We start from the raw sequence: 27,354 nt of genomic DNA, 5'->3' as shown, positions 1-27,354 counted from the left end.
TCCACAGTGAGATCTAGTTTTGATTTTAATCCCTTAGTTTCTGTCCAGGTGATAAGATTTGAAAATCTCCCCTTTGTGGATCATAACGAGAAGTCTCCAAGTCTGCATTTCTAGAGTCGTAAAACAATTAGAAATGGTGAAGGAAATGATGGGCCATAGTAGCTCTTGTCTGACAGTGGGGTTTAATTTAGATTGTATTCAGTTAGACTGTGTCCAGTAACATGTGATTAGCATTGAAAACCTACCCCTTTTGGATTGTTTCATTTCTCCTGGCCTGATGGTGAAAGAGATCATAGACCCTAGTTGCTTATGTTGGAAGGTGAGATTTAGCTCCACTGAACCATATAAAGTTGCCTTCTTAAACAATGGCTTCATTGCTCTTATGGAAATAATATGACTTAATTCCTTATATTCTAAGGTAGCATTTTGTTAACATGTTCCCCTGCTAGGTTGTGTCCACTGGTTTATGGTTAGATTTGAAAATCTCCCTCTACTAAAATGTTTTGTAAGAATTCCTCAATCGTCTTACAACAATTAAATTGCTTGACACACTTTTCCAAAGAACTACACTCCTGTTTCTTCACCTTCTATGTTTTTCAAATATACAATCTGCTCTAATATATGGTGACTTTTATGATTCCCTAGTCCAAACGTAAGCACCTTCCTTCTTTTTTTATTTTTTTCAATAAAGGAGACATAAAATTACATATCTCGCCCAACGTGGGGCTCGAACCCACGACCCTGAGATTAAGAGTCTCATGCTCTACCGACTGAGCTCGCCGGGCTGATTCCTACATGCATTATGCTCTGACTTCGGATGCAAAGGGTGGATGGAGAGAGCTTGCAAAGCTCTCTATCTTGGTTTAACTATTTAATATAATATATAAATTTACCTTCTTAAACAAGAGAAAAATCAGATCACTTTACCCTATAGAACTCACCCTGTAATGAAAAGTCTTCAAGTCTGCATTCCGAGAGAGCTTTGCGGAAGCAAAGGGTGGACAGAGGGAAAGAGGGAACTCGCAAAGCTCTCTATCTTAATGTATGATATAAAATTTACCTTCTTAAACAAGAGAAAAATCATATCACTTTACCCTATAAGATTCAAGCAATCCACCCTGTAATGAAACGTCTCCAGGTTGGCATTCCTAGACTCGTAAAACAATCAGAAACAGTGAAGGATATAATGGGCCATAGTAGCTCTTGTTCCACAGTGAGATCTAGTTTTGATTTTAATCCCTTAGTTTCTGTCCAGGTGATAAGATTTGAAAATCTCCCCTTTTTGGATCATAACGAGAAGTCTCCAAGTCTGCATTTCTAGAGTCGTAAAACAATTAGAAATGGTGAAGGAAATGATGGGCCATAGTAGCTCTTGTCTGACAGTGGGGTTTAATTTAGATTGTATTCAGTTAGACTGTGTCCAGTAACATGTGATTAGCATTGAAAACCTACCCCTTTTGGATTGTTTCATTTCTCCTGGCCTGATGGTGAAAGAGATCATAGACCCTAGTTGCTTATGTTGGAAGGTGAGATTTAGCTCCACTGAACCATATAAAGTTGCCTTCTTAAACAATGGCTTCATTGCTCTTATGGAAATAATATGACTTAATTCCTTATATTCTAAGGTAGCAATTTGTTAACACATCTCGCCCAACGTGGGGCTCGAACCCACGACCCTGAGATTAAGAGTATAATTCACCCTGTAATGAAAAGTCTTCAAGTCTGCATTCCGAGAGAGCTTTGCGGAAGCAAAGGGTGGACAGAGGGAAAGAGGGAACTCGCAAAGCTCTCTATCTTAATGTATGATATAAAATTTACCTTCTTAAACAAGAGAAAAATCATATCACTTTACCCTATAAGATTCAAGCAATCCAACCTGTAATGAAACGTCTCAGGTTGGCATTCCTAGACTCGTAAAACAATCAGAAACAGTGAAGGATATAATGGGCCATAGTAGCTCTTGTTCCACAGTGAGATCTAGTTTTGATTTTAATCCCTTAGTTTCTGTCCAGGTGATAAGATTTGAAAAACTCCCCTTTTTGGATCATAACGAGAAGTCTCCAAGTCTGCATTTCTAGAGTCGTAAAACAATTAGAAATGGTGAAGGAAATGATGGGCCATAGTAGCTCTTGTCTGACAGTGGGGTTTAATTTAGATTGTATTCAGTTAGACTGTGTCCAGTAACATGTGATTAGCATTGAAAACCTACCCCTTTTGGATTGTTTAATTTCTCCTGGCCTGATGGTGAAAGAGATCATAGACCCTAGTTGCTTATGTTGGAAGGTGAGATTTAGCTCCACTGAAACATATAAAGTTGCATTCTTAAACAATGGCTTCATTGCTCTTATGGAAATAATATGACTTAATTCCTTATATTCTAAGGTAGCATTTTGTTAACATGTTCCCCTGCTAGGTTGTGTCCACTGATTTATGGTTAGATTTGAAAATCTCCCTCTACTAAAATGTTTTGTAAGAATTCCTCAATCGTCTTACAACAATTAAATTGCTTGACACACTTTTCCAAAGAACTACACTCCTGTTTCTTCACCTTCTATGTTTTTCAAATATACAATCTGCTCTTATATATGGTGACTTTTATGATTCCCTAGGCCAAACGTAAGAACCTTCCTTCTTTTTTTATTTTTTTCAATAAAGGAGACATAAAATTACATATCTCGCCCAACGTGGGGCTCGAACCCACGACCCTGAGATTAAGAGTCTCATGCTCTACCGACTGAGCTAGCCGGGCTGATTCCTACATGTATTATGCTCTGACTTCGGATGCAAAGGGTGGATGGAGAGAGCTTGCAAAGCTCTCTATCTTGGTTTAACTATTTAATATAATATATAAATTTACCTTCTTAAACAAGAGAAAAATCAGATCACTTTACCCTATAGAACTCACCCTGTAATGAAAAGTCTTCAAGTCTGCATTCCGAGAGAGCTTTGCGGAAGCAAAGGGTGGACAGAGGGAAAGAGGGAACTCGCAAAGCTCTCTATCTTAATGTATGATATAAAATTTACCTTCTTAAACAAGAGAAAAATCATATCACTTTACCCTATAAGATTCAAGCAATCCACCCTGTAATGAAACGTCTCCAGGTTGGCATTCCTAGACTCGTAAAACAATCAGAAACAGTGAAGGATATAATGGGCCATAGTAGCTCTTGTTCCACAGTGAGATCTAGTTTTGATTTTAATCCCTTAGTTTCTGTCCAGGTGATAAGATTTGAAAATCTCCCCTTTTTGGATCATAACGAGAAGTCTCCAAGTCTGCATTTCTAGAGTCGTAAAACAATTAGAAATGGTGAAGGAAATGATGGGCCATAGTAGCTCTTGTCTGACAGTGGGGTTTAATTTAGATTGTATTCAGTTAGACTGTGTCCAGTAACATGTGATTAGCATTGAAAACCTACCCCTTTTGGATTGTTTAATTTCTCCTGGCCTGATGGTGAAAGAAATCATAGACCCTAGTTGCTTATGTTGGAAGGTGAGATTTAGCTCCACTGAACCATATAAAGTTGCCTTCTTAAACAATGGCTTCATTGCTCTTATGGAAATAATATGACTTAATTCCTTATATTCTAAGGTAGCAATTTGTTAACACATCTCGCCCAACTTGGGGCTCGAACCCACGACCCTGAGATTAAGAGTATAATTCACCCTGTAATGAAAAGTCTTCAAGTCTGCATTCCGAGAGAGCTTTGCGGAAGCAAAGGGTGGACAGAGGGAAAGAGGGAACTCGCAAAGCTCTCTATCTTAATGTATGTTATAAAATTTACCTTCTTAAACAAGAGAAAAATCATATCACTTTACCCTATAAGATTCAAGCAATCCACCCTGTAATGAAACGTCTCCAGGTTGGCATTCCTAGACTCGTAAAACAATCAGAAACAGTGAAGGATATAATGGGCCATAGTAGCTCTTGTTCCACAGTGAGATCTAGTTTTGATTTTAATCCCTTAGTTTCTGTCCAGGTGATAAGATTTGAAAATCTCCCCTTTTTGGATCATAACGAGAAGTCTCCAAGTCTGCATTTCTAGAGTCGTAAAACAATTAGAAATGGTGAAGGAAATGATGGGCCATAGTAGCTCTTGTCTGACAGTGGGGTTTAATTTAGATTGTATTCAGTTAGACTGTGTCCAGTAACATGTGATTAGCATTGAAAACCTACCCCTTTTGGATTGTTTCATTTCTCCTGGCCTGATGGTGAAAGAGATCATAGACCCTAGTTGCTTATGTTGGAAGGTGAGATTTAGCTCCACTGAACCATATAAAATTGCCTTCTTAAACAATGGCTTCATTGCTCTTATGGAAATAATATGACTTAATTCCTTATATTCTAAGGTAGCATTTTGTTAACATGTTCCCCTGCTAGGTTGTGTCCACTGGTTTATGGTTAGATTTGAAAATCTCCCTCTACTAAAATGTTTTGTAAGAATTCCTCAATCGTCTTACAACAATTAAATTGCTTGACACACTTTTCCAAAGAACTACACTCCTGTTTCTTCACCTTCTATGTTTTTCAAATATACAATCTGCTCTAATATATGGTGACTTTTATGATTCCCTAGGCCAAACGTAAGCACCTTCCTTCTTTTTTTATTTTTTTCAATAAAGGAGACATAAAATTACATATCTCGCCCAACGTGGGGCTCGAACCCACGACCCTGAGATTAAGAGTCTCATGCTCTACCGACTGAGCTAGCCGGGCTGATTCCTACATGCATTATGCTCTGACTTCGGATGCAAAGGGTGGATGGAGAGAGCTTGCAAAGCTCTCTATCTTGGTTTAACTATTTAATATAATATATAAATTTACCTTCTTAAACAAGAGAAAAATCAGATCACTTTACCCTATAGAACTCACCCTGTAATGAAAAGTCTTCAAGTCTGCATTTCGAGAGAGCTTTGCGGAAGCAAAGGGTGGACAGAGGGAAAGAGGGAACTCGCAAAGCTCTCTATCTTAATGTATGATATAAAATTTACCTTCTTAAACAAGAGAAAAATCATATCACTTTACCCTATAAGATTCAAGCAATCCACCCTGTAATGAAACGTCTCCAGGTTGGCATTCCTAGACTCGTAATACAATCAGAAACAGTGAAGGATATAATGGGCCATAGTAGCTCTTGTTCCACAGTGAGATCTAGTTTTGATTTTAATCCCTTAGTTTCTGTCCAGGTGATAAGATTTGAAAATCTCCCCTTTGTGGATCATAACGAGAAGTCTCCAAGTCTGCATTTCTAGAGTCGTAAAACAATTAGAAATGGTGAAGGAAATGATGGGCCATAGTAGCTCTTGTCTGACAGTGGGGTTTAATTTAGATTGTATTCAGTTAGACTGTGTCCAGTAACATGTGATTAGCATTGAAAACCTACCCCTTTTGGATTGTTTCATTTCTCCTGGCCTGATGGTGAAAGAGATCATAGACCCTAGTTGCTTATGTTGGAAGGTGAGATTTAGCTCCACTGAAACATATAAAGTTGCATTCTTAAACAATGGCTTCATTGCTCTTATGGAAATAATATGACTTAATTCCTTATATTCTAAGGTAGCATTTTGTTAACATGTTCCCCTGCTAGGTTGTGTCCACTGGTTTATGGTTAGATTTGAAAATCTCCCTCTACTAAAATGTTTTGTAAGAATTCCTCAATCGTCTTACAACAATTAAATTGCTTGACACACTTTTCCAAAGAACTACATTCCTGTTTCTTCACCTTCTATGTTTTTCAAATATACAATCTGCTCTAATATATGGTGACTTTTATGATTCCCTAGGCCAAACGTAAGCACCTTCCTTCTTTTTTTATTTTTTTCAATAAAGGAGACATAAAATTACATATCTCGCCCAACGTGGGGCTCGAACCCACGACCCTGAGATTAAGAGTCTCATGCTCTACCGACTGAGCTAGCTGGGCTGATTCCTACAAGCATTATGCTCTGACTTCGGATGCAAAGGGTGGATGGAGAGAGCTTGCAAAGCTCTCTATCTTGGTTTAACTATTTAATATAATATATAAATTTACCTTCTTAAACAAGAGAAAAATCAGATCACTTTACCCTATAGAACTCACCCTGTAATGAAAAGTCTTCAAGTCTGCATTCCGAGAGAGCTTTGCGGAAGCAAAGGGTGGACAGAGGGAAAGAGGGAACTCGCAAAGCTCTCTATCTTAATGTATGATATAAAATTTACCTTCTTAAACAAGAGAAAAATCATATCACTTTACCCTATAAGATTCAAGCAATCCACCCTGTAATGAAACGTCTCCAGGTTGGCATTCCTAGACTCGTAAAACAATCAGAAACAGTGAAGGATATAATGGGCCATAGTAGCTCTTGTTCCACAGTGAGATCTAGTTTTGATTTTAATCCCTTAGTTTCTGTCCAGGTGATAAGATTTGAAAATCTCCCCTTTTTAGATCATAACGAGAAGTCTCCAAGTCTGCATTTCTAGAGTCGTAAAACAATTAGAAATGGTGAAGGAAATGATGGGCCATAGTAGCTCTTGTCTGACAGTGGGGTTTAATTTAGATTGTATTCAGTTAGACTGTGTCCAGTAACATGTGATTAGCATTGAAAACCTACCCCTTTTGGATTGTTTCATTTCTCCTGGCCTGATGGTGAAAGAGATCATAGACCCTAGTTGCTTATGTTGGAAGGTGAGATTTAGCTCCACTGAACCATATAAAGTTGCCTTCTTAAACAATGGCTTCATTGCTCTTATGGAAATAATATGACTTAATTCCTTATATTCTAAGGTAGCATTTTGTTAACATGTTCCCCTGCTAGGTTGTGTCCACTGGTTTATGGTTAGATTTGAAAATCTCCCTCTACTAAAATGTTTTGTAAGAATTCCTCAATCGTCTTACAACAATTAAATTGCTTGACACACTTTTCCAAAGAACTACACTCCTGTTTCTTCACCTTCTATGTTTTTCAAATATACAATCTGCTCTAATATATGGTGACTTTTATGATTCCCTAGGCCAAACGTAAGCACCTTCCTTCTTTTTTTATTTTTTTCAATAAAGGAGACATAAAATTACATATCTCGCCCAACGTGGGGCTCGAACCCACGACCCTGAGATTAAGAGTCTCATGCTCTACCGACTGAGCTAGCCGGGCTGATTCCTACATGCATTATGCTCTGACTTCGGATGCAAAGGGTGGATGGAGAGAGCTTGCAAAGCTCTCTATCTTGGTTTAACTATTTAATATAATATATAAATTTACCTTCTTAAACAAGAGAAAAATCAGATCACTTTACCCTATAGAACTCACCCTGTAATGAAAAGTCTTCAAGTCTGCATTCCGAGAGAGCTTTGCGGAAGCAAAGGGTGGACAGAGGGAAAGAGGGAACTCGCAAAGCTCTCTATCTTAATGTATGATATAAAATTTACCTTCTTAAACAAGAGAAAAATCATATCACTTTACCCTATAAGATTCAAGCAATCCACCCTGTAATGAAACGTCTCCAGGTTGGCATTCCTAGACTCGTAAAACAATCAGAAACAGTGAAGGATATAATGGGCCATAGTAGCTCTTGTTCCACAGTGAGATCTAGTTTTGATTTTAATCCCTTAGTTTCTGTCCAGGTGATAAGATTTGAAAATCTCCCCTTTTTGGATCATAACGAGAAGTCTCCAAGTCTGCATTTCTAGAGTCGTAAAACAATTAGAAATGGTGAAGGAAATGATGGGCCATAGTAGCTCTTGTCTGACAGTGGGGTTTAATTTAGATTGTATTCAGTTAGACTGTGTCCAGTAACATGTGATTAGCATTGAAAACCTACCCCTTTTGGATTGTTTCATTTCTCCTGGCCTGATGGTGAAAGAGATCATAGACCCTAGTTGCTTATGTTGGAAGGTGAGATTTAGCTCCACTGAACCATATAAAGTTGCATTCTTAAACAATGGCTTCATTGCTCTTATGGAAATAATATGACTTAATTCCTTATATTCTAAGGTAGCATTTTGTTAACATGTTCCCCTGCTAGGTTGTGTCCACTGGTTTATGGTTAGATTTGAAAATCTCCCTCTACTAAAATGTTTTGTAAGAATTCCTCAATCGTCTTACAACAATTAAATTGCTTGACACACTTTTCCAAAGAACTACACTCCTGTTTCTTCACCTTCTATGTTTTTCAAATATACAATCTGCTCTAATATATGGTGACTTTTATGATTCCCTAGGCCAAACGTAAGCACCTTCCTTCTTTTTTTATTTTTTTCAATAAAGGAGACATAAAACTACATATCTCGCCCAACGTGGGGCTCGAACCCACGACCCTGAGATTAAGAGTCTCATGCTCTACCGACTGAGCTAGCCGGGCTGATTCCTACATGCATTATGCTCTGACTTCGGATGCAAAGGGTGGATGGAGAGAGCTTGCAAAGCTCTCTATCTTGGTTTAACTATTTAATATAATATATAAATTTACCTTCTTAAACAAGAGAAAAATCAGATCACTTTACCCTATAGAACTCACCCTGTAATGAAAAGTCTTCAAGTCTGCATTCCGAGAGAGCTTTGCGGAAGCAAAGGGTGGACAGAGGGAAAGAGGGAACTCGCAAAGCTCTCTATCTTAATGTATGATATAAAATTTACCTTCTTAAACAAGAGAAAAATCATATCACTTTACCCTATAATATTCAAGCAATCCACCCTGTAATGAAACGTCTCCAGGTTGGCATTCCTAGACTCGTAAAACAATCAGAAACAGTGAAGGATATAATGGGCCATAGTAGCTCTTGTTCCACAGTGAGATCTAGTTTTGATTTTAATCCCTTAGTTTCTGTCCAGGTGATAAGATTTGAAAATCTCCCCTTTTTGGATCATAACGAGAAGTCTCCAAGTCTGCATTTCTAGAGTCGTAAAACAATTAGAAATGGTGAAGGAAATGATGGGCCATAGTAGCTCTTGTCTGACAGTGGGGTTTAATTTAGATTGTATTCAGTTAGACTGTGTCCAGTAACATGTGATTAGCATTGAAAACCTACCCCTTTTGGATTGTTTCATTTCTCCTGGCCTGATGGTGAAAGAGATCATAGACCCTAGTTGCTTATGTTGGAAGGTGAGATTTAGCTCCACTGAACCATATAAAGTTGCCTTCTTAAACAATGGCTTCATTGCTCTTATGGAAATAATATGACTTAATTCCTTATATTCTAAGGTAGCATTTTGTTAACATGTTCCCCTGCTATGTTGTGTCCACTGGTTTATGGTTAGATTTGAAAATCTCCCTCTACTAAAATGTTTTGTAAGAATTCCTCAATCGTCTTACAACAATTAAATTGCTTGACACACTTTTCCAAAGAACTACACTCCTGTTTCTTCACCTTCTATGTTTTTCAAATATACAATCTGCTCTAATATATGGTGACTTTTATGATTCCCTAGGCCAAACGTAAGCACCTTCCTTCTTTTTTTATTTTTTTCAATAAAGGAGACATAAAACTACATATCTCGCCCAACGTGGGGCTCGAACCCACGACCCTGAGATTAAGAGTCTCATGCTCTACCGACTGAGCTAGCCGGGCTGATTCCTACATGCATTATGCTCTGACTTCGGATGCAAAGGGTGGATGGAGAGAGCTTGCAAAGCTCTCTATCTTGGTTTAACTATTTAATATAATATATAAATTTACCTTCTTAAACAAGAGAAAAATCAGATCACTTTACCCTATAGAACTCACCCTGTAATGAAAAGTCTTCAAGTCTGCATTCCGAGAGAGCTTTGCGGAAGCAAAGGGTGGACAGAGGGAAAGAGGGAACTCGCAAAGCTCTCTATCTTAATGTATGATATAAAATTTACCTTCTTAAACAAGAGAAAAATCATATCACTTTACCCTATAAGATTCAAGCAATCCACCCTGTAATGAAACGTCTCCAGGTTGGCATTCCTAGACTCGTAATACAATCAGAAACAGTGAAGGATATAATGGGCCATAGTAGCTCTTGTTCCACAGTGAGATCTAGTTTTGATTTTAATCCCTTAGTTTCTGTCCAGGTGATAAGATTTGAAAATCTCCCCTTTGTGGATCATAACGAGAAGTCTCCAAGTCTGCATTTCTAGAGTCGTAAAACAATTAGAAATGGTGAAGGAAATGATGGGCCATAGTAGCTCTTGTCTGACAGTGGGGTTTAATTTAGATTGTATTCAGTTAGACTGTGTCCAGTAACATGTGATTAGCATTGAAAACCTACCCCTTTTGGATTGTTTCATTTCTCCTGGCCTGATGGTGAAAGAGATCATAGACCCTAGTTGCTTATGTTGGAAGGTGAGATTTAGCTCCACTGAACCATATAAAGTTGCCTTCTTAAACAATGGCTTCATTGCTCTTATGGAAATAATATGACTTAATTCCTTATATTCTAAGGTAGCATTTTGTTAACATGTTCCCCTGCTAGGTTGTGTCCACTGGTTTATGGTTAGATTTGAAAATCTCCCTCTACTAAAATGTTTTGTAAGAATTCCTCAATCGTCTTACAACAATTAAATTGCTTGACACACTTTTCCAAAGAACTACACTCCTGTTTCTTCACCTTCTATGTTTTTCAAATATACAATCTGCTCTAATATATGGTGACTTTTATGATTCCCTAGGCCAAACGTAAGCACCTTCCTTCTTTTTTTATTTTTTTCAATAAAGGAGACATAAAATTACATATCTCGCCCAACGTGGGGCTCGAACCCACGACCCTGAGATTAAGAGTCTCATGCTCTACCGACTGAGCTCGCCGGGCTGATTCCTACATGCATTATGCTCTGACTTCGGATGCAAAGGGTGGATGGAGAGAGCTTGCAAAGCTCTCTATCTTGGTTTAACTATTTAATATAATATATAAATTTACCTTCTTAAACAAGAGAAAAATCAGATCACTTTACCCTATAGAACTCACCCTGTAATGAAAAGTCTTCAAGTCTGCATTCCGAGAGAGCTTTGCGGAAGCAAAGGGTGGACAGAGGGAAAGAGGGAACTCGCAAAGCTCTCTATCTTAATGTATGATATAAAATTTACCTTCTTAAACAAGAGAAAAATCATATCACTTTACCCTATAAGATTCAAGCAATCCAACCTGTAATGAAACGTCTCAGGTTGGCATTCCTAGACTCGTAAAACAATCAGAAACAGTGAAGGATATAATGGGCCATAGTAGCTCTTGTTCCACAGTGAGATCTAGTTTTGATTTTAATCCCTTAGTTTCTGTCCAGGTGATAAGATTTGAAAAACTCCCCTTTTTGGATCATAACGAGAAGTCTCCAAGTCTGCATTTCTAGAGTCGTAAAACAATTAGAAATGGTGAAGGAAATGATGGGCCATAGTAGCTCTTGTCTGACAGTGGGGTTTAATTTAGATTGTATTCAGTTAGACTGTGTCCAGTAACATGTGATTAGCATTGAAAACCTACCCCTTTTGGATTGTTTAATTTCTCCTGGCCTGATGGTGAAAGAGATCATAGACCCTAGTTGCTTATGTTGGAAGGTGAGATTTAGCTCCACTGAAACATATAAAGTTGCATTCTTAAACAATGGCTTCATTGCTCTTATGGAAATAATATGACTTAATTCCTTATATTCTAAGGTAGCATTTTGCTAACATGTTCCCCTGCTAGGTTGTGTCCACTGATTTATGGTTAGATTTGAAAATCTCCCTCTACTAAAATGTTTTGTAAGAATTCCTCAATCGTCTTACAACAATTAAATTGCTTGACACACTTTTCCAAAGAACTACACTCCTGTTTCTTCACCTTCTATGTTTTTCAAATATACAATCTGCTCTAATATATGGTGACTTTTATGATTCCCTAGGCCAAACGTAAGCACCTTCCTTCTTTTTTTATTTTTTTCAATAAAGGAGACATAAAATTACATATATCGCCCAACGTGGGGCTCGAACCCACGACCCTGAGATTAAGAGTCTCTTGCTCTACCGACTGAGCTAGCCGGGCTGATTCCTACATGCATTATGCTCTGACTTCGGATGCAAAGGGTGGATGGAGAGAGCTTGCAAAGCTCTCTATCTTGGTTTAACTATTTAATATAATATATAAATTTACCTTCTTAAACAAGAGAAAAATCAGATCACTTTACCCTATAGAACTCACCCTGTAATGAAAAGTCTTCAAGTCTGCATTCCGAGAGAGCATTGCGGAAGCAAAGGGTGGACAGAGGGAAAGAGGGAACTCGCAAAGCTCTCTATCTTAATGTATGATATAAAATTTACCTTCTTAAACAAGAGAAAAATCATATCACTTTACCCTATAAGATTCAAGCAATCCACCCTGTAATGAAACGTCTCCAGGTTGGCATTCCTAGACTCGTAAAACAATCAGAAACAGTGAAGGATATAATGGGCCATAGTAGCTCTTGTTCCACAGTGAGATCTAGTTTTGATTTTAATTCCTTAGTTTCTGTCCAGGTGATAAGATTTGAAAAACTACCCTTTTTGGATCATAACGAGAAGTCTCCAAGTCTGCATTTCTAGAGTCGTAAAACAATTAGAAATGGTGAAGGAAATGATGGGCCATAGTAGCTCTTGTCTGACAGTGGGGTTTAATTTAGATTGTATTCAGTTAGACTGTGTCCAGTAACATGTGATTAGCATTGAAAACCTACCCCTTTTGGATTGTTTCATTTCTCCTGGCCTGATGGTGAAAGAGATCATAGACCCTAGTTGCTTATGTTGGAAGGTGAGATTTAGCTCCACTGAACCATATAAAGTTGCCTTCTTAAACAATGGCTTCATTGCTCTTATGGAAATAATATGAATTAATTCCTTATATTCTAAGGTAGCATTTTGTTAACATGTTCCCCTGCTAGGTTGTGTCCACTGGTTTATGGTTAGATTTGAAAATCTCCCTCTACTAAAATGTTTTGTAAGAATTCCTCAATCGTCTTACAACAATTAAATTGCTTGACACACTTTTCCAAAGAACTACACTCCTGTTTCTTCACCTTCTATGTTTTTCAAATATACAATCTGCTCTAATATATGGTGACTTTTATGATTCCCTAGGCCAAACGTAAGCACCTTCCTTCTTTTTTTATTTTTTTCAATAAAGGAGACATAAAATTACATATCTCGCCCAACGTGGGGCTCGAACCCACGACCCTGAGATTAAGAGTCTCATGCTCTACCGACTGAGCTAGCCGGGCTGATTCCTACATGCATTATGCTCTGACTTCGGATGCAAAGGGTGGATGGAGAGAGCTTGCAAAGCTCTCTATCTTGGTTTAACTATTTAATATAATATATAAATTTACCTTCTTAAACAAGAGAAAAATCAGATCACTTTACCCTATAGAACTCACCCTGTAATGAAAAGTCTTCAAGTCTGCATTCCGAGAGAGCTTTGCGGAAGCAAAGGGTGGACAGAGGGAAAGAGGGAACTCGCAAAGCTCTCTATCTTAATGTATGATATAAAATTTACCTTCTTAAACAAGAGAAAAATCATATCACTTTACCCTATAAGATTCAAGCAATCCACCCTGTAATGAAACGTCTCCAGGTTGGCATTCCTAGACTCGTAAAACAATCAGAAACAGTGAAGGATATAATGGGCCATAGTAGCTCTTGTTCCACAGTGAGATCTAGTTTTGATTTTAATCCCTTAGTTTCTGTCCAGGTGATAAGATTTGAAAATCTCCCCTTTTTGGATCATAACGAGAAGTCTCCAAGTCTGCATTTCTAGAGTCGTAAAACAATTAGAAATGGTGAAGGAAATGATGGGCCATAGTAGCTCTTGTCTGACAGTGGGGTTTAATTTAGATTGTATTCAGTTAGACTGTGTCCAGTAACATGTGATTAGCATTGAAAACCTACCCCTTTTGGATTGTTTAATTTCTCCTGGCCTGATGGTGAAAGAGATCATAGACCCTAGTTGCTTATGTTGGAAGGTGAGATTTAGCTCCACTGAAACATATAAAGTTGCATTCTTAAACAATGGCTTCATTGCTCTTATGGAAATAATATGACTTAATTCCTTATATTCTAAGGTAGCATTTTGCTAACATGTTCCCCTGCTAGGTTGTGTCCACTGATTTATGGTTAGATTTGAAAATCTCCCTCTACTAAAATGTTTTGTAAGAATTCCTCAATCGTCTTACAACAATTAAATTGCTTGACACACTTTTCCAAAGAACTACACTCCTGTTTCTTCACCTTCTATGTTTTTCAAATATACAATCTGCTCTAATATATGGTGACTTTTATGATTCCCTAGGCCAAACGTAAGCACCTTCCTTCTTTTTTTATTTTTTTCAATAAAGGAGACATAAAATTACATATATCGCCCAACGTGGGGCTCGAACCCACGACCCTGAGATTAAGAGTCTCTTGCTCTTCCGACTGAGCTAGCCGGGCTGATTCCTACATGCATTATGCTCTGACTTCGGATGCAAAGGGTGGATGGAGAGAGCTTGCAAAGCTCTCTATCTTGGTTTAACTATTTAATATAATATATAAATTTACCTTCTTAAACAAGAGAAAAATCAGATCACTTTACCCTATAGAACTCACCCTGTAATGAAAAGTCTTCAAGTCTGCATTCCGAGAGAGCATTGCGGAAGCAAAGGGTGGACAGAGGGAAAGAGGGAACTCGCAAAGCTCTCTATCTTAATGTATGATATAAAATTTACCTTCTTAAACAAGAGAAAAATCATATCACTTTACCCTATAAGATTCAAGCAATCCACCCTGTAATGAAACGTCTCCAGGTTGGCATTCCTAGACTCGTAAAACAATCAGAAACAGTGAAGGATATAATGGGCCATAGTAGCTCTTGTTCCACAGTGAGATCTAGTTTTGATTTTAATCCCTTAGTTTCTGTCCAGGTGATAAGATTTGAAAATCTCCCCTTTTTGGATCATAACGAGAAGTCTCCAAGTCTGCATTTCTAGAGTCGTAAAACAATTAGAAATGGTGAAGGAAATGATGGGCCATAGTAGCTCTTGTCTGACAGTGGGGTTTAATTTAGATTGTATTCAGTTAGACTGTGTCCAGTAACATGTGATTAGCATTGAAAACCTACCCCTTTTGGATTGTTTCATTTCTCCTGGCCTGATGGTGAAAGAGATCATAGACCCTAGTTGCTTATGTTGGAAGGTGAGATTTAGCTCCACTGAACCATATAAAGTTGCCTTCTTAAACAATGGCTTCATTGCTCTTATGGAAATAATATGAATTAATTCCTTATATTCTAAGGTAGCATTTTGTTAACATGTTACCCTGCTAGGTTGTGTCCACTGGTTTATGGTTAGATTTGAAAATCTCCCTCTACTAAAATGTTTTGTAAGAATTCCTCAATCGTCTTACTACAATTAAATTGCTTGACACACTTTTCCAAAGAACTACACTCCTGTTTCTTCACCTTCTATGTTTTTCAAATATACAATCTGCTCTAATATATGGTGACTTTTATGATTCCCTAGGCCAAACGTAAGCACCTTCCTTCTTTTTTTATTTTTTTCAATAAAGGAGACATAAAATTACATATATCGCCCAACGTGGGGCTCGAACCCACGACCCTGAGATTAAGAGTCTCTTGCTCTACCGACTGAGCTAGCCGGGCTGATTCCTACATGCATTATGCTCTGACTTCGGATGCAAAGGGTGGATGGAGAGAGCTTGCAAAGCTCTCTATCTTGGTTTAACTATTTAATATAATATATAAATTTACCTTCTTAAACAAGAGAAAAATCAGATCACTTTACCCTATAGAACTCACCCTGTAATGAAAAGTCTTCAAGTCTGCATTCCGAGAGAGCATTGCGGAAGCAAAGGGTGGACAGAGGGAAAGAGGGAACTCGCAAAGCTCTCTATCTTAATGTATGATATAAAATTTACCTTCTTAAACAAGAGAAAAATCATATCACTTTACCCTATAAGATTCAAGCAATCCACCCTGTAATGAAACGTCTCCAGGTTGGCATTCCTAGACTCGTAAAACAATCAGAAACAGTGAAGGATATAATGGGCCATAGTAGCTCTTGTTCCACAGTGAGATCTAGTTTTGATTTTAATCCCTTAGTTTCTGTCCAGGTGATAAGATTTGAAAATCTCCCCTTTTTGGATCATAACGAGAAGTCTCCAAGTCTGCATTTCTAGAGTCGTAAAACAATTAGAAATGGTGAAGGAAATGATGGGCCATAGTAGCTCTTGTCTGACAGTGGGGTTTAATTTAGATTGTATTCAGTTAGACTGTGTCCAGTAACATGTGATTAGCATTGAAAACCTACCCCTTTTGGATTGTTTAATTTCTCCTGGCCTGATGGTGAAAGAGATCATAGACCCTAGTTGCTTATGTTGGAAGGTGAGATTTAGCTCCACTGAACCATATAAAGTTGCCTTCTTAAACAATGGCTTCATTGCTCTTATGGAAATAATATGAATTAATTCCTTATATTCTAAGGTAGCATTTTGTTAACATGTTCCCCTGCTAGGTTGTGTCCACTGGTTTATGGTTAGATTTGAAAATCTCCCTCTACTAAAATGTTTTGTAAGAATTCCTCAATCGTCTTACAACAATTAAATTGCTTGACACACTTTTCCAAAGAACTACACTCCTGTTTCTTCACCTTCTATGTTTTTCAAATATACAATCTGCTCTAATATATGGTGACTTTTATGATTCCCTAGGCCAAACGTAAGCACCTTCCTTCTTTTTTTATTTTTTTCAATAAAGGAGACATAAAATTACATATCTCGCCCAACGTGGGGCTCGAACCCACGACCCTGAGATTAAGAGTCTCATGCTCTACCGACTGAGCTAGCCGGGCTGATTCCTACATGCATTATGCTCTGACTTCGGATGCAAAGGGTGGATGGAGAGAGCTTGCAAAGCTCTCTATCTTGGTTTAACTATTTAATATAATATATAAATTTACCTTCTTAAACAAGAGAAAAATCATATCACTTTACCCTATAAGATTCAAGCAATCCAACCTGTAATGAAACGTCTCAGGTTGGCATTCCTAGACTCGTAAAACAATCAGAAACAGTGAAGGATATAATGGGCCATAGTAGCTCTTGTTCCACAGTGAGATCTAGTTTTGATTTTAATCCCTTAGTTTCTGTCCAGGTGATAAGATTTGAAAAACTCCCCTTTTTGGATCATAACGAGAAGTCTCCAAGTCTGCATTTCTAGAGTCGTAAAACAATTAGAAATGGTGAAGGAAATGATGGGCCATAGTAGCTCTTGTCTGACAGTGGGGTTTAATTTAGATTGTATTCAGTTAGACTGTGTCCAGTAACATGTGATTAGCATTGAAAACCTACCCCTTTTGGATTGTTTAATTTCTCCTGGCCTGATGGTGAAAGAGATCATAGACCCTAGTTGCTTATGTTGGAAGGTGAGATTTAGCTCCACTGAAACATATAAAGTTGCATTCTTAAACAATGGCTTCATTGCTCTTATGGAAATAATATGACTTAATTCCTTATATTCTAAGGTAGCATTTTGCTAACATGTTCCCCTGCTAGGTTGTGTCCACTGATTTATGGTTAGATTTGAAAATCTCCCTCTACTAAAATGTTTTGTAAGAATTCCTCAATCGTCTTACAACAATTAAATTGCTTGACACACTTTTCCAAAGAACTACACTCCTGTTTCTTCACCTTCTATGTTTTTCAAATATACAATCTGCTCTAATATATGGTGACTTTTATGATTCCCTAGGCCAAACGTAAGCACCTTCCTTCTTTTTTTATTTTTTTCAATAAAGGAGACATAAAATTACATATATCGCCCAACGTGGGGCTCGAACCCACGACCCTGAGATTAAGAGTCTCTTGCTCTACCGACTGAGCTAGCCGGGCTGATTCCTACATGCATTATGCTCTGACTTCGGATGCAAAGGGTGGATGGAGAGAGCTTGCAAAGCTCTCTATCTTGGTTTAACTATTTAATATAATATATAAATTTACCTTCTTAAACAAGAGAAAAATCAGATCACTTTACCCTATAGAACTCACCCTGTAATGAAAAGTCTTCAAGTCTGCATTCCGAGAGAGCATTGCGGAAGCAAAGGGTGGACAGAGGGAAAGAGGGAACTCGCAAAGCTCTCTATCTTAATGTATGATATAAAATTTACCTTCTTAAACAAGAGAAAAATCATATCACTTTACCCTATAAGATTCAAGCAATCCACCCTGTAATGAAACGTCTCCAGGTTGGCATTCCTAGACTCGTAAAACAATCAGAAACAGTGAAGGATATAATGGGCCATAGTAGCTCTTGTTCCACAGTGAGATCTAGTTTTGATTTTAATCCCTTAGTTTCTGTCCAGGTGATAAGATTTGAAAAACTCCCCTTTTTGGATCATAACGAGAAGTCTCCAAGTCTGCATTTCTAGAGTCGTAAAAAAATTAGAAATGGTGAAGGAAATGATGGGCCATAGTAGCTCTTGTCTGACAGTGGGGTTTAATTTAGATTGTATTCAGTTAGACTGTGTCCAGTAACATGTGATTAGCATTGAAAACCTACCCCTTTTGGATTGTTTCATTTCTCCTGGCCTGATGGTGAAAGAGATCATAGACCCTAGTTGCTTATGTTGGAAGGTGAGATTTAGCTCCACTGAACCATATAAAGTTGCCTTCTTAAACAATGGCTTCATTGCTCTTATGGAAATAATATGAATTAATTCCTTATATTCTAAGGTAGCATTTTGTTAACATGTTCCCCTGCTAGGTTGTGTCCACTGGTTTATGGTTAGATTTGAAAATCTCCCTCTACTAAAATGTTTTGTAAGAATTCCTCAATCGTCTTACAACAATTAAATTGCTTGACACACTTTTCCAAAGAACTACACTCCTGTTTCTTCACCTTCTATGTTTTTCAAATATACAATCTGCTCTAATATATGGTGACTTTTATGATTCCCTAGGCCAAACGTAAGCACCTTCCTTCTTTTTTTATTTTTTTCAATAAAGGAGACATAAAATTACATATCTCGCCCAACGTGGGGCTCGAACCCACGACCCTGAGATTAAGAGTCTCATGCTCTACCGACTGAGCTAGCCGGGCTGATTCCTACATGCATTATGCTCTGACTTCGGATGCAAAGGGTGGATGGAGAGAGCTTGCAAAGCTCTCTATCTTGGTTTAACTATTTAATATAATATATAAATTTACCTTCTTAAACAAGAGAAAAATCAGATCACTTTACCCTATAGAACTCACCCTGTAATGAAAAGTCTTCAAGTCTGCATTCCGAGAGAGCTTTGCGGAAGCAAAGGGTGGACAGAGGGAAAGAGGGAACTCGCAAAGCTCTCTATCTTAATGTATGATATAAAATTTACCTTCTTAAACAAGAGAAAAATCATATCACTTTACCCTATAAGATTCAAGCAATCCACCCTGTAATGAAACGTCTCCAGGTTGGCATTCCTAGACTCGTAATACAATCAGAAACAGTGAAGGATATAATGGGCCATAGTAGCTCTTGTTCCACAGTGAGATCTAGTTTTGATTTTAATCCCTTAGTTTCTGTCCAGGTGATAAGATTTGAAAATCTCCCCTTTGTGGATCATAACGAGAAGTCTCCAAGTCTGCATTTCTAGAGTCGTAAAACAATTAGAAATGGTGAAGGAAATGATGGGCCATAGTAGCTCTTGTCTGACAGTGGGGTTTAATTTAGATTGTATTCAGTTAGACTGTGTCCAGTAACATGTGATTAGCATTGAAAACCTACCCCTTTTGGATTGTTTCATTTCTCCTGGCCTGATGGTGAAAGAGATCATAGACCCTAGTTGCTTATGTTGGAAGGTGAGATTTAGCTCCACTGAACCATATAAAGTTGCCTTCTTAAACAATGGCTTCATTGCTCTTATGGAAATAATATGACTTAATTCCTTATATTCTAAGGTAGCAATTTGTTAACACATCTCGCCCAACGTGGGGCTCGAACCCACGACCCTGAGATTAAGAGTATAATTCACCCTGTAATGAAAAGTCTTCAAGTCTGCATTCCGAGAGAGCTTTGCGGAAGCAAAGGGTGGACAGAGGGAAAGAGGGAACTCGCAAAGCTCTCTATCTTAATGTATGATATAAAATTTACCTTCTTAAACAAGAGAAAAATCATATCACTTTACCCTATAAGATTCAAGCAATCCAACCTGTAATGAAACGTCTCCAGGTTGGCATTCCTAGACTCGTAAAACAATCAGAAACAGTGAAGGATATAATGGGCCATAGTAGCTCTTGTTCCACAGTGAGATCTAGTTTTGATTTTAATCCCTTAGTTTCTGTCCAGGTGATAAGATTTGAAAAACTCCCCTTTTTGGATCATAACGAGAAGTCTCCAAGTCTGCATTTCTAGAGTCGTAAAACAATTAGAAATGGTGAAGGAAATGATGGGCCATAGTAGCTCTTGTCTGACAGTGGGGTTTAATTTAGATTGTATTCAGTTAGACTGTGTCCAGTAACATGTGATTAGCATTGAAAACCTACCCCTTTTGGATTGTTTCATTTCTCCTGGCCTGATGGTGAAAGAGATCATAGACCCTAGATGCTTATGTTGGAAGGTGAGATTTAGATCCACTGAAACATATAAAGTTGCCTTCTTAAACAATGGCTTCATTGCTCTTATGGAAATAATATGACTTAATTCCTTATATTCTAAGGTAGCATTTTGTTAACATGTTCCCCTGCTAGGTTGTGTCCACTGGTTTATGGTTAGATTTGAAAATCTCCCTCTACTAAAATGTTTTGTAAGAATTCCTCAATCGTCTTACAACAATTAAATTGCTTGACACACTTTTCCAAAGAACTACACTCCTGTTTCTTCACCTTCTATGTTTTTCAAATATACAATCTGCTCTAATATATGGTGACTTTTATGATTCCCTAGGCCAAACGTAAGCACCTTCCTTCTTTTTTTATTTTTTCAATAAAGGAGACATAAAATTACATATCTCGCCCAACGTGGGGCTCGAACCCACGACCCTGAGATTAAGAGTCTCATGCTCTACCGACTGAGCTAGCCGGGCTGATTCCTACATGCATTATGCTCTGACTTCGGATGCAAAGGGTGGATGGAGAGAGCTTGCAAAGCTCTCTATCTTGGTTTAACTATTTAATATAATATATAAATTTACCTTCTTAAACAAGAGAAAAATCAGATCACTTTACCCTATAGAACTCACCCTGTAATGAAAAGTCTTCAAGTCTGCATTCCGAGAGAGCTTTGCGGAAGCAAAGGGTGGACAGAGGGAAAGAGGGAACTCGCAAAGCTCTCTATCTTAATGTATGATATAAAATTTACCTTCTTAAACAAGAGAAAAATCATATCACTTTACCCTATAAGATTCAAGCAATCCACCCTGTAATGAAACGTCTCCAGGTTGGCATTCCTAGACTCGTAAAACAATCAGAAACAGTGAAGGATATAATGGGCCATAGTAGCTCTTGTTCCACAGTGAGATCTAGTTTTGATTTTAATCCCTTAGTTTCTGTCCAGGTGATAAGATTTGAAAATCTCCCCTTTTTGGATCATAACGAGAAGTCTCCAAGTCTGCATTTCTAGAGTCGTAAAACAATTAGAAATGGTGAAGGAAATGATGGGCCATAGTAGCTCTTGTCTGACAGTGGGGTTTAATTTAGATTGTATTCAGTTAGACTGTGTCCAGTAACATGTGATTAGCATTGAAAACCTACCCCTTTTGGATTGTTTCATTTCTCCTGGCCTGATGGTGAAAGAGATCATAGACCCTAGTTGCTTATGTTGGAAGGTGAGATTTAGCTCCACTGAACCATATAAAGTTGCCTTCTTAAACAATGGCTTCATTGCTCTTATGGAAATAATATGACTTAATTCCTTATATTCTAAGGTAGCATTTTGTTAACATGTTCCCCTGCTAGGTTGTGTCCACTGGTTTATGGTTAGATTTGAAAATCTCCCTCTACTAAAATGTTTTGTAAGAATTCCTCAATCGTCTTACAACAATTAAATTGCTTGACACACTTTTCCAAAGAACTACACTCCTGTTTCTTCACCTTCTATGTTTTTCAAATATACAATCTGCTCTAATATATGGTGACTTTTATGATTCCCTAGGCCAAACGTAAGCACCTTCCTTCTTTTTTTATTTTTTTCAATAAAGGAGACATAAAATTACATATCTCGCCCAACGTGGGGCTCGAACCCACGACCCTGAGATTAAGAGTCTCATGCTCTACCGACTGAGCTAGCCGGGCTGATTCCTACATGCATTATGCTCTGACTTCGGATGCAAAGGGTGGATGGAGAGAGCTTGCAAAGCTCTCTATCTTGGTTTAACTATTTAATATAATATATAAATTTACCTTCTTAAACAAGAGAAAAATCAGATCACTTTACCCTATAGAACTCACCCTGTAATGAAAAGTCTTCAAGTCTGCATTCCGAGAGAGCTTTGCGGAAGCAAAGGGTGGACAGAGGGAAAGAGGGAACTCGCAAAGCTCTCTATCTTAATGTATGATATAAAATTTACCTTCTTAAACAAGAGAAAAATCATATCACTTTACCCTATAAGATTCAAGCAATCCACCCTGTAATGAAACGTCTCCAGGTTGGCATTCCTAGACTCGTAATACAATCAGAAACAGTGAAGGATATAATGGGCCATAGTAGCTCTTGTTCCACAGTGAGATCTAGTTTTGATTTTAATCCCTTAGTTTCTGTCCAGGTGATAAGATTTGAAAATCTCCCCTTTGTGGATCATAACGAGAAGTCTCCAAGTCTGCATTTCTAGAGTCGTAAAACAATTAGAAATGGTGAAGGAAATGATGGGCCATAGTAGCTCTTGTCTGACAGTGGGGTTTAATTTAGATTGTATTCAGTTAGACTGTGTCCAGTAACATGTGATTAGCATTGAAAACCTACCCCTTTTGGATTGTTTCATTTCTCCTGGCCTGATGGTGAAAGAGATCATAGACCCTAGTTGCTTATGTTGGAAGGTGAGATTTAGCTCCACTGAACCATATAAAGTTGCCTTCTTAAACAATGGCTTCATTGCTCTTATGGAAATAATATGACTTAATTCCTTATATTCTAAGGTAGCAATTTGTTAACACATCTCGCCCAACGTGGGGCTCGAACCCACGACCCTGAGATTAAGAGTATAATTCACCCTGTAATGAAAAGTCTTCAAGTCTGCATTCCGAGAGAGCTTTGCGGAAGCAAAGGGTGGACAGAGGGAAAGAGGGAACTCGCAAAGCTCTCTATCTTAATGTATGATATAAAATTTACCTTCTTAAACAAGAGAAAAATCATATCACTTTACCCTATAAGATTCAAGCAATCCAACCTGTAATGAAACGTCTCCAGGTTGGCATTCCTAGACTCGTAAAACAATCAGAAACAGTGAAGGATATAATGGGCCATAGTAGCTCTTGTTCCACAGTGAGATCTAGTTTTGATTTTAATCCCTTAGTTTCTGTCCAGGTGATAAGATTTGAAAAACTCCCCTTTTTGGATCATAACGAGAAGTCTCCAAGTCTGCATTTCTAGAGTCGTAAAACAATTAGAAATGGTGAAGGAAATGATGGGCCATAGTAGCTCTTGTCTGACAGTGGGGTTTAATTTAGATTGTATTCAGTTAGACTGTGTCCAGTAACATGTGATTAGCATTGAAAACCTACCCCTTTTGGATTGTTTCATTTCTCCTGGCCTGATGGTGAAAGAGATCATAGACCCTAGATGCTTATGTTGGAAGGTGAGATTTAGATCCACTGAAACATATAAAGTTGCCTTCTTAAACAATGGCTTCATTGCTCTTATGGAAATAATATGACTTAATTCCTTATATTCTAAGGTAGCATTTTGTTAACATGTTCCCCTGCTAGGTTGTGTCCACTGGTTTATGGTTAGATTTGAAAATCTCCCTCTACTAAAATGTTTTGTAAGAATTCCTCAATCGTCTTACAACAATTAAATTGCTTGACACACTTTTCCAAAGAACTACACTCCTGTTTCTTCACCTTCTATGTTTTTCAAATATACAATCTGCTCTAATATATGGTGACTTTTATGATTCCCTAGGCCAAACGTAAGCACCTTCCTTCTTTTTTTATTTTTTCAATAAAGGAGACATAAAATTACATATCTCGCCCAACGTGGGGCTCGAACCCACGACCCTGAGATTAAGAGTCTCATGCTCTACCGACTGAGCTAGCCGGGCTGATTCCTACATGCATTATGCTCTGACTTCGGATGCAAAGGGTGGATGGAGAGAGCTTGCAAAGCTCTCTATCTTGGTTTAACTATTTAATATAATATATAAATTTACCTTCTTAAACAAGAGAAAAATCAGATCACTTTACCCTATAGAACTCACCCTGTAATGAAAAGTCTTCAAGTCTGCATTCCGAGAGAGCTTTGCGGAAGCAAAGGGTGGACAGAGGGAAAGAGGGAACTCGCAAAGCTCTCTATCTTAATGTATGATATAAAATTTACCTTCTTAAACAAGAGAAAAATCATATCACTTTACCCTATAAGATTCAAGCAATCCACCCTGTAATGAAACGTCTCCAGGTTGGCATTCCTAGACTCGTAAAACAATCAGAAACAGTGAAGGATATAATGGGCCATAGTAGCTCTTGTTCCACAGTGAGATCTAGTTTTGATTTTAATCCCTTAGTTTCTGTCCAGGTGATAAGATTTGAAAATCTCCCCTTTTTGGATCATAACGAGAAGTCTCCAAGTCTGCATTTCTAGAGTCGTAAAACAATTAGAAATGGTGAAGGAAATGATGGGCCATAGTAGCTCTTGTCTGACAGTGGGGTTTAATTTAGATTGTATTCAGTTAGACTGTGTCCAGTAACATGTGATTAGCATTGAAAACCTACCCCTTTTGGATTGTTTCATTTCTCCTGGCCTGATGGTGAAAGAGATCATAGACCCTAGTTGCTTATGTTGGAAGGTGAGATTTAGCTCCACTGAACCATATAAAGTTGCCTTCTTAAACAATGGCTTCATTGCTCTTATGGAAATAATATGACTTAATTCCTTATATTCTAAGGTAGCATTTTGTTAACATGTTCCCCTGCTAGGTTGTGTCCACTGGTTTATGGTTAGATTTGAAAATCTCCCTCTACTAAAATGTTTTGTAAGAATTCCTCAATCGTCTTACAACAATTAAATTGCTTGACACACTTTTCCAAAGAACTACACTCCTGTTTCTTCACCTTCTATGTTTTTCAAATATACAATCTGCTCTAATATATGGTGACTTTTATGATTCCCTAGGCCAAACGTAAGCACCTTCCTTCTTTTTTTATTTTTTTCAATAAAGGAGACATAAAATTACATATCTCGCCCAACGTGGGGCTCGAACCCACGACCCTGAGATTAAGAGTCTCATGCTCTACCGACTGAGCTAGCCGGGCTGATTCCTACATGCATTATGCTCTGACTTCGGATGCAAAGGGTGGATGGAGAGAGCTTGCAAAGCTCTCTATCTTGGTTTAACTATTTAATATAATATATAAATTTACCTTCTTAAACAAGAGAAAAATCAGATCACTTTACCCTATAGAACTCACCCTGTAATGAAAAGTCTTCAAGTCTGCATTCCGAGAGAGCTTTGCGGAAGCAAAGGGTGGACAGAGGGAAAGAGGGAACTCGCAAAGCTCTCTATCTTAATGTATGATATAAAATTTACCTTCTTAAACAAGAGAAAAATCATATCACTTTACCCTATAAGATTAAAGCAATCCACCCTGTAATGAAACGTCTCCAGGTTGGCATTCCTAGACTCGTAAAACAATCAGAAACAGTGAAGGATATAATGGGCCATAGTAGCTCTTGTTCCACAGTGAGATCTAGTTTTGATTTTAATCCCTTAGTTTCTGTCCAGGTGATAAGATTTGAAAATCTCCCCTTTTTGGATCATAACGAGAAGTCTCCAAGTCTGCATTTCTAGAGTCGTAAAACAATTAGAAATGGTGAAGGAAATGATGGGCCATAGTAGCTCTTGTCTGACAGTGGGGTTTAATTTAGATTGTATTCAGTTAGACTGTGTCCAGTAACATGTGATTAGCATTGAAAACCTACCCCTTTTGGATTGTTTCATTTCTCCTGGCCTGATGGTGAAAGAGATCATAGACCCTAGTTGCTTATGTTGGAAGGTGAGATTTAGCTCCACTAAACCATATAAAGTTGCCTTCTTAAACAATGGCTTCATTGCTCTTATGGAAATAATATGACTTAATTCCTTATATTCTAAGGTAGCAATTTGTTAACACATCTCGCCCAACGTGGGGCTCGAACCCACGACCCTGAGATTAAGAGTATAATTCACCCTGTAATGAAAAGTCTTCAAGTCTGCATTCCGAGAGAGCTTTGCGGAAGCAAAGGGTGGACAGAGGGAAAGAGGGAACTCGCAAAGCTCTCTATCTTAATGTATGATATAAAATTTACCTTCTTAAACAAGAGAAAAATCATATCACTTTACCCTATAAGATTCAAGCAATCCAACCTGTAATGAAACGTCTCCAGGTTGGCATTCCTAGACTCGTAAAACAATCAGAAACAGTGAAGGATATAATGGGCCATAGTAGCTCTTGTTCCACAGTGAGATCTAGTTTTGATTTTAATCCCTTAGTTTCTGTCCAGGTGATAAGATTTGAAAAACTCCCCTTTTTGGATCATAACGAGAAGTCTCCAAGTCTGCATTTCTAGAGTCGTAAAACAATTAGAAATGGTGAAGGAAATGATGGGCCATAGTAGCTCTTGTCTGACAGTGGGGTTTAATTTAGATTGTATTCAGTTAGACTGTGTCCAGTAACATGTGATTAGCATTGAAAACCTACCCCTTTTGGATTGTTTCATTTCTCCTGGCCTGATGGTGAAAGAGATCATAGACCCTAGATGCTTATGTTGGAAGGTGAGATTTAGATCCACTGAAACATATAAAGTTGCCTTCTTAAACAATGGCTTCATTGCTCTTATGGAAATAATATGACTTAATTCCTTATATTCTAAGGTAGCATTTTGTTAACATGTTCCCCTGCTAGGTTGTGTCCACTGGTTTATGGTTAGATTTGAAAATCTCCCTCTACTAAAATGTTTTGTAAGAATTCCTCAATCGTCTTACAACAATTAAATTGCTTGACACACTTTTCCAAAGAACTACACTCCTGTTTCTTCACCTTCTATGTTTTTCAAATATACAATCTGCTCTAATATATGGTGACTTTTATGATTCCCTAGGCCAAACGTAAGCACCTTCCTTCTTTTTTTATTTTTTCAATAAAGGAGACATAAAATTACATATCTCGCCCAACGTGGGGCTCGAACCCACGACCCTGAGATTAAGAGTCTCATGCTCTACCGACTGAGCTAGCCGGGCTGATTCCTACATGCATTAT

At 37.9% G+C, this 27,354-nt stretch overlaps 14 non-coding genes across 14 annotated transcripts; all 14 read right to left on the bottom strand.

Annotated features, from left to right (window-relative positions):
- Window positions 1–2,676: 2,676 nt before the first annotated feature.
- Window positions 2,677–2,749, bottom strand: TRNAK-CUU (transfer RNA lysine (anticodon CUU)). Its single transcript has one exon. It is a non-coding gene; the product is annotated as a tRNA-Lys (tRNA).
- Window positions 2,750–4,641: 1,892 nt separating this feature from the next.
- TRNAK-CUU (transfer RNA lysine (anticodon CUU)) lies at window positions 4,642–4,714 on the bottom strand. The gene has a single exon. It is a non-coding gene; the product is annotated as a tRNA-Lys (tRNA).
- Window positions 4,715–5,848: 1,134 nt separating this feature from the next.
- Window positions 5,849–5,921, bottom strand: TRNAK-CUU (transfer RNA lysine (anticodon CUU)). Its single transcript has one exon. It is a non-coding gene; the product is annotated as a tRNA-Lys (tRNA).
- Window positions 5,922–7,055: 1,134 nt separating this feature from the next.
- On the bottom strand, window positions 7,056–7,128 carry TRNAK-CUU (transfer RNA lysine (anticodon CUU)). Its single transcript has one exon. It is a non-coding gene; the product is annotated as a tRNA-Lys (tRNA).
- Window positions 7,129–8,262: 1,134 nt separating this feature from the next.
- TRNAK-CUU (transfer RNA lysine (anticodon CUU)) lies at window positions 8,263–8,335 on the bottom strand. The gene has a single exon. It is a non-coding gene; the product is annotated as a tRNA-Lys (tRNA).
- A 1,134-nt stretch (window positions 8,336–9,469) lies between these two features.
- On the bottom strand, window positions 9,470–9,542 carry TRNAK-CUU (transfer RNA lysine (anticodon CUU)). The gene has a single exon. It is a non-coding gene; the product is annotated as a tRNA-Lys (tRNA).
- A 3,547-nt stretch (window positions 9,543–13,089) lies between these two features.
- Window positions 13,090–13,162, bottom strand: TRNAK-CUU (transfer RNA lysine (anticodon CUU)). The gene has a single exon. It is a non-coding gene; the product is annotated as a tRNA-Lys (tRNA).
- A 3,548-nt stretch (window positions 13,163–16,710) lies between these two features.
- On the bottom strand, window positions 16,711–16,783 carry TRNAK-CUU (transfer RNA lysine (anticodon CUU)). The gene has a single exon. It is a non-coding gene; the product is annotated as a tRNA-Lys (tRNA).
- Window positions 16,784–18,956: 2,173 nt separating this feature from the next.
- Window positions 18,957–19,029, bottom strand: TRNAK-CUU (transfer RNA lysine (anticodon CUU)). The gene has a single exon. It is a non-coding gene; the product is annotated as a tRNA-Lys (tRNA).
- A 1,891-nt stretch (window positions 19,030–20,920) lies between these two features.
- On the bottom strand, window positions 20,921–20,993 carry TRNAK-CUU (transfer RNA lysine (anticodon CUU)). Its single transcript has one exon. It is a non-coding gene; the product is annotated as a tRNA-Lys (tRNA).
- A 1,134-nt stretch (window positions 20,994–22,127) lies between these two features.
- TRNAK-CUU (transfer RNA lysine (anticodon CUU)) lies at window positions 22,128–22,200 on the bottom strand. The gene has a single exon. It is a non-coding gene; the product is annotated as a tRNA-Lys (tRNA).
- A 1,891-nt stretch (window positions 22,201–24,091) lies between these two features.
- Window positions 24,092–24,164, bottom strand: TRNAK-CUU (transfer RNA lysine (anticodon CUU)). Its single transcript has one exon. It is a non-coding gene; the product is annotated as a tRNA-Lys (tRNA).
- Window positions 24,165–25,298: 1,134 nt separating this feature from the next.
- Window positions 25,299–25,371, bottom strand: TRNAK-CUU (transfer RNA lysine (anticodon CUU)). Its single transcript has one exon. It is a non-coding gene; the product is annotated as a tRNA-Lys (tRNA).
- A 1,891-nt stretch (window positions 25,372–27,262) lies between these two features.
- TRNAK-CUU (transfer RNA lysine (anticodon CUU)) lies at window positions 27,263–27,335 on the bottom strand. The gene has a single exon. It is a non-coding gene; the product is annotated as a tRNA-Lys (tRNA).
- Between the last annotated feature and the right edge of the window lie 19 nt (window positions 27,336–27,354).

Source organism: Pelobates fuscus, chromosome 2, assembly GCF_036172605.1.
Source record: "Pelobates fuscus isolate aPelFus1 chromosome 2, aPelFus1.pri, whole genome shotgun sequence".
Taxonomy (NCBI): Eukaryota; Metazoa; Chordata; class Amphibia; order Anura; family Pelobatidae; genus Pelobates; species Pelobates fuscus.
The sequence above is the reverse complement of the archived record's forward strand: the minus strand, read 5'-3'. Positions and strand labels throughout refer to the sequence as shown.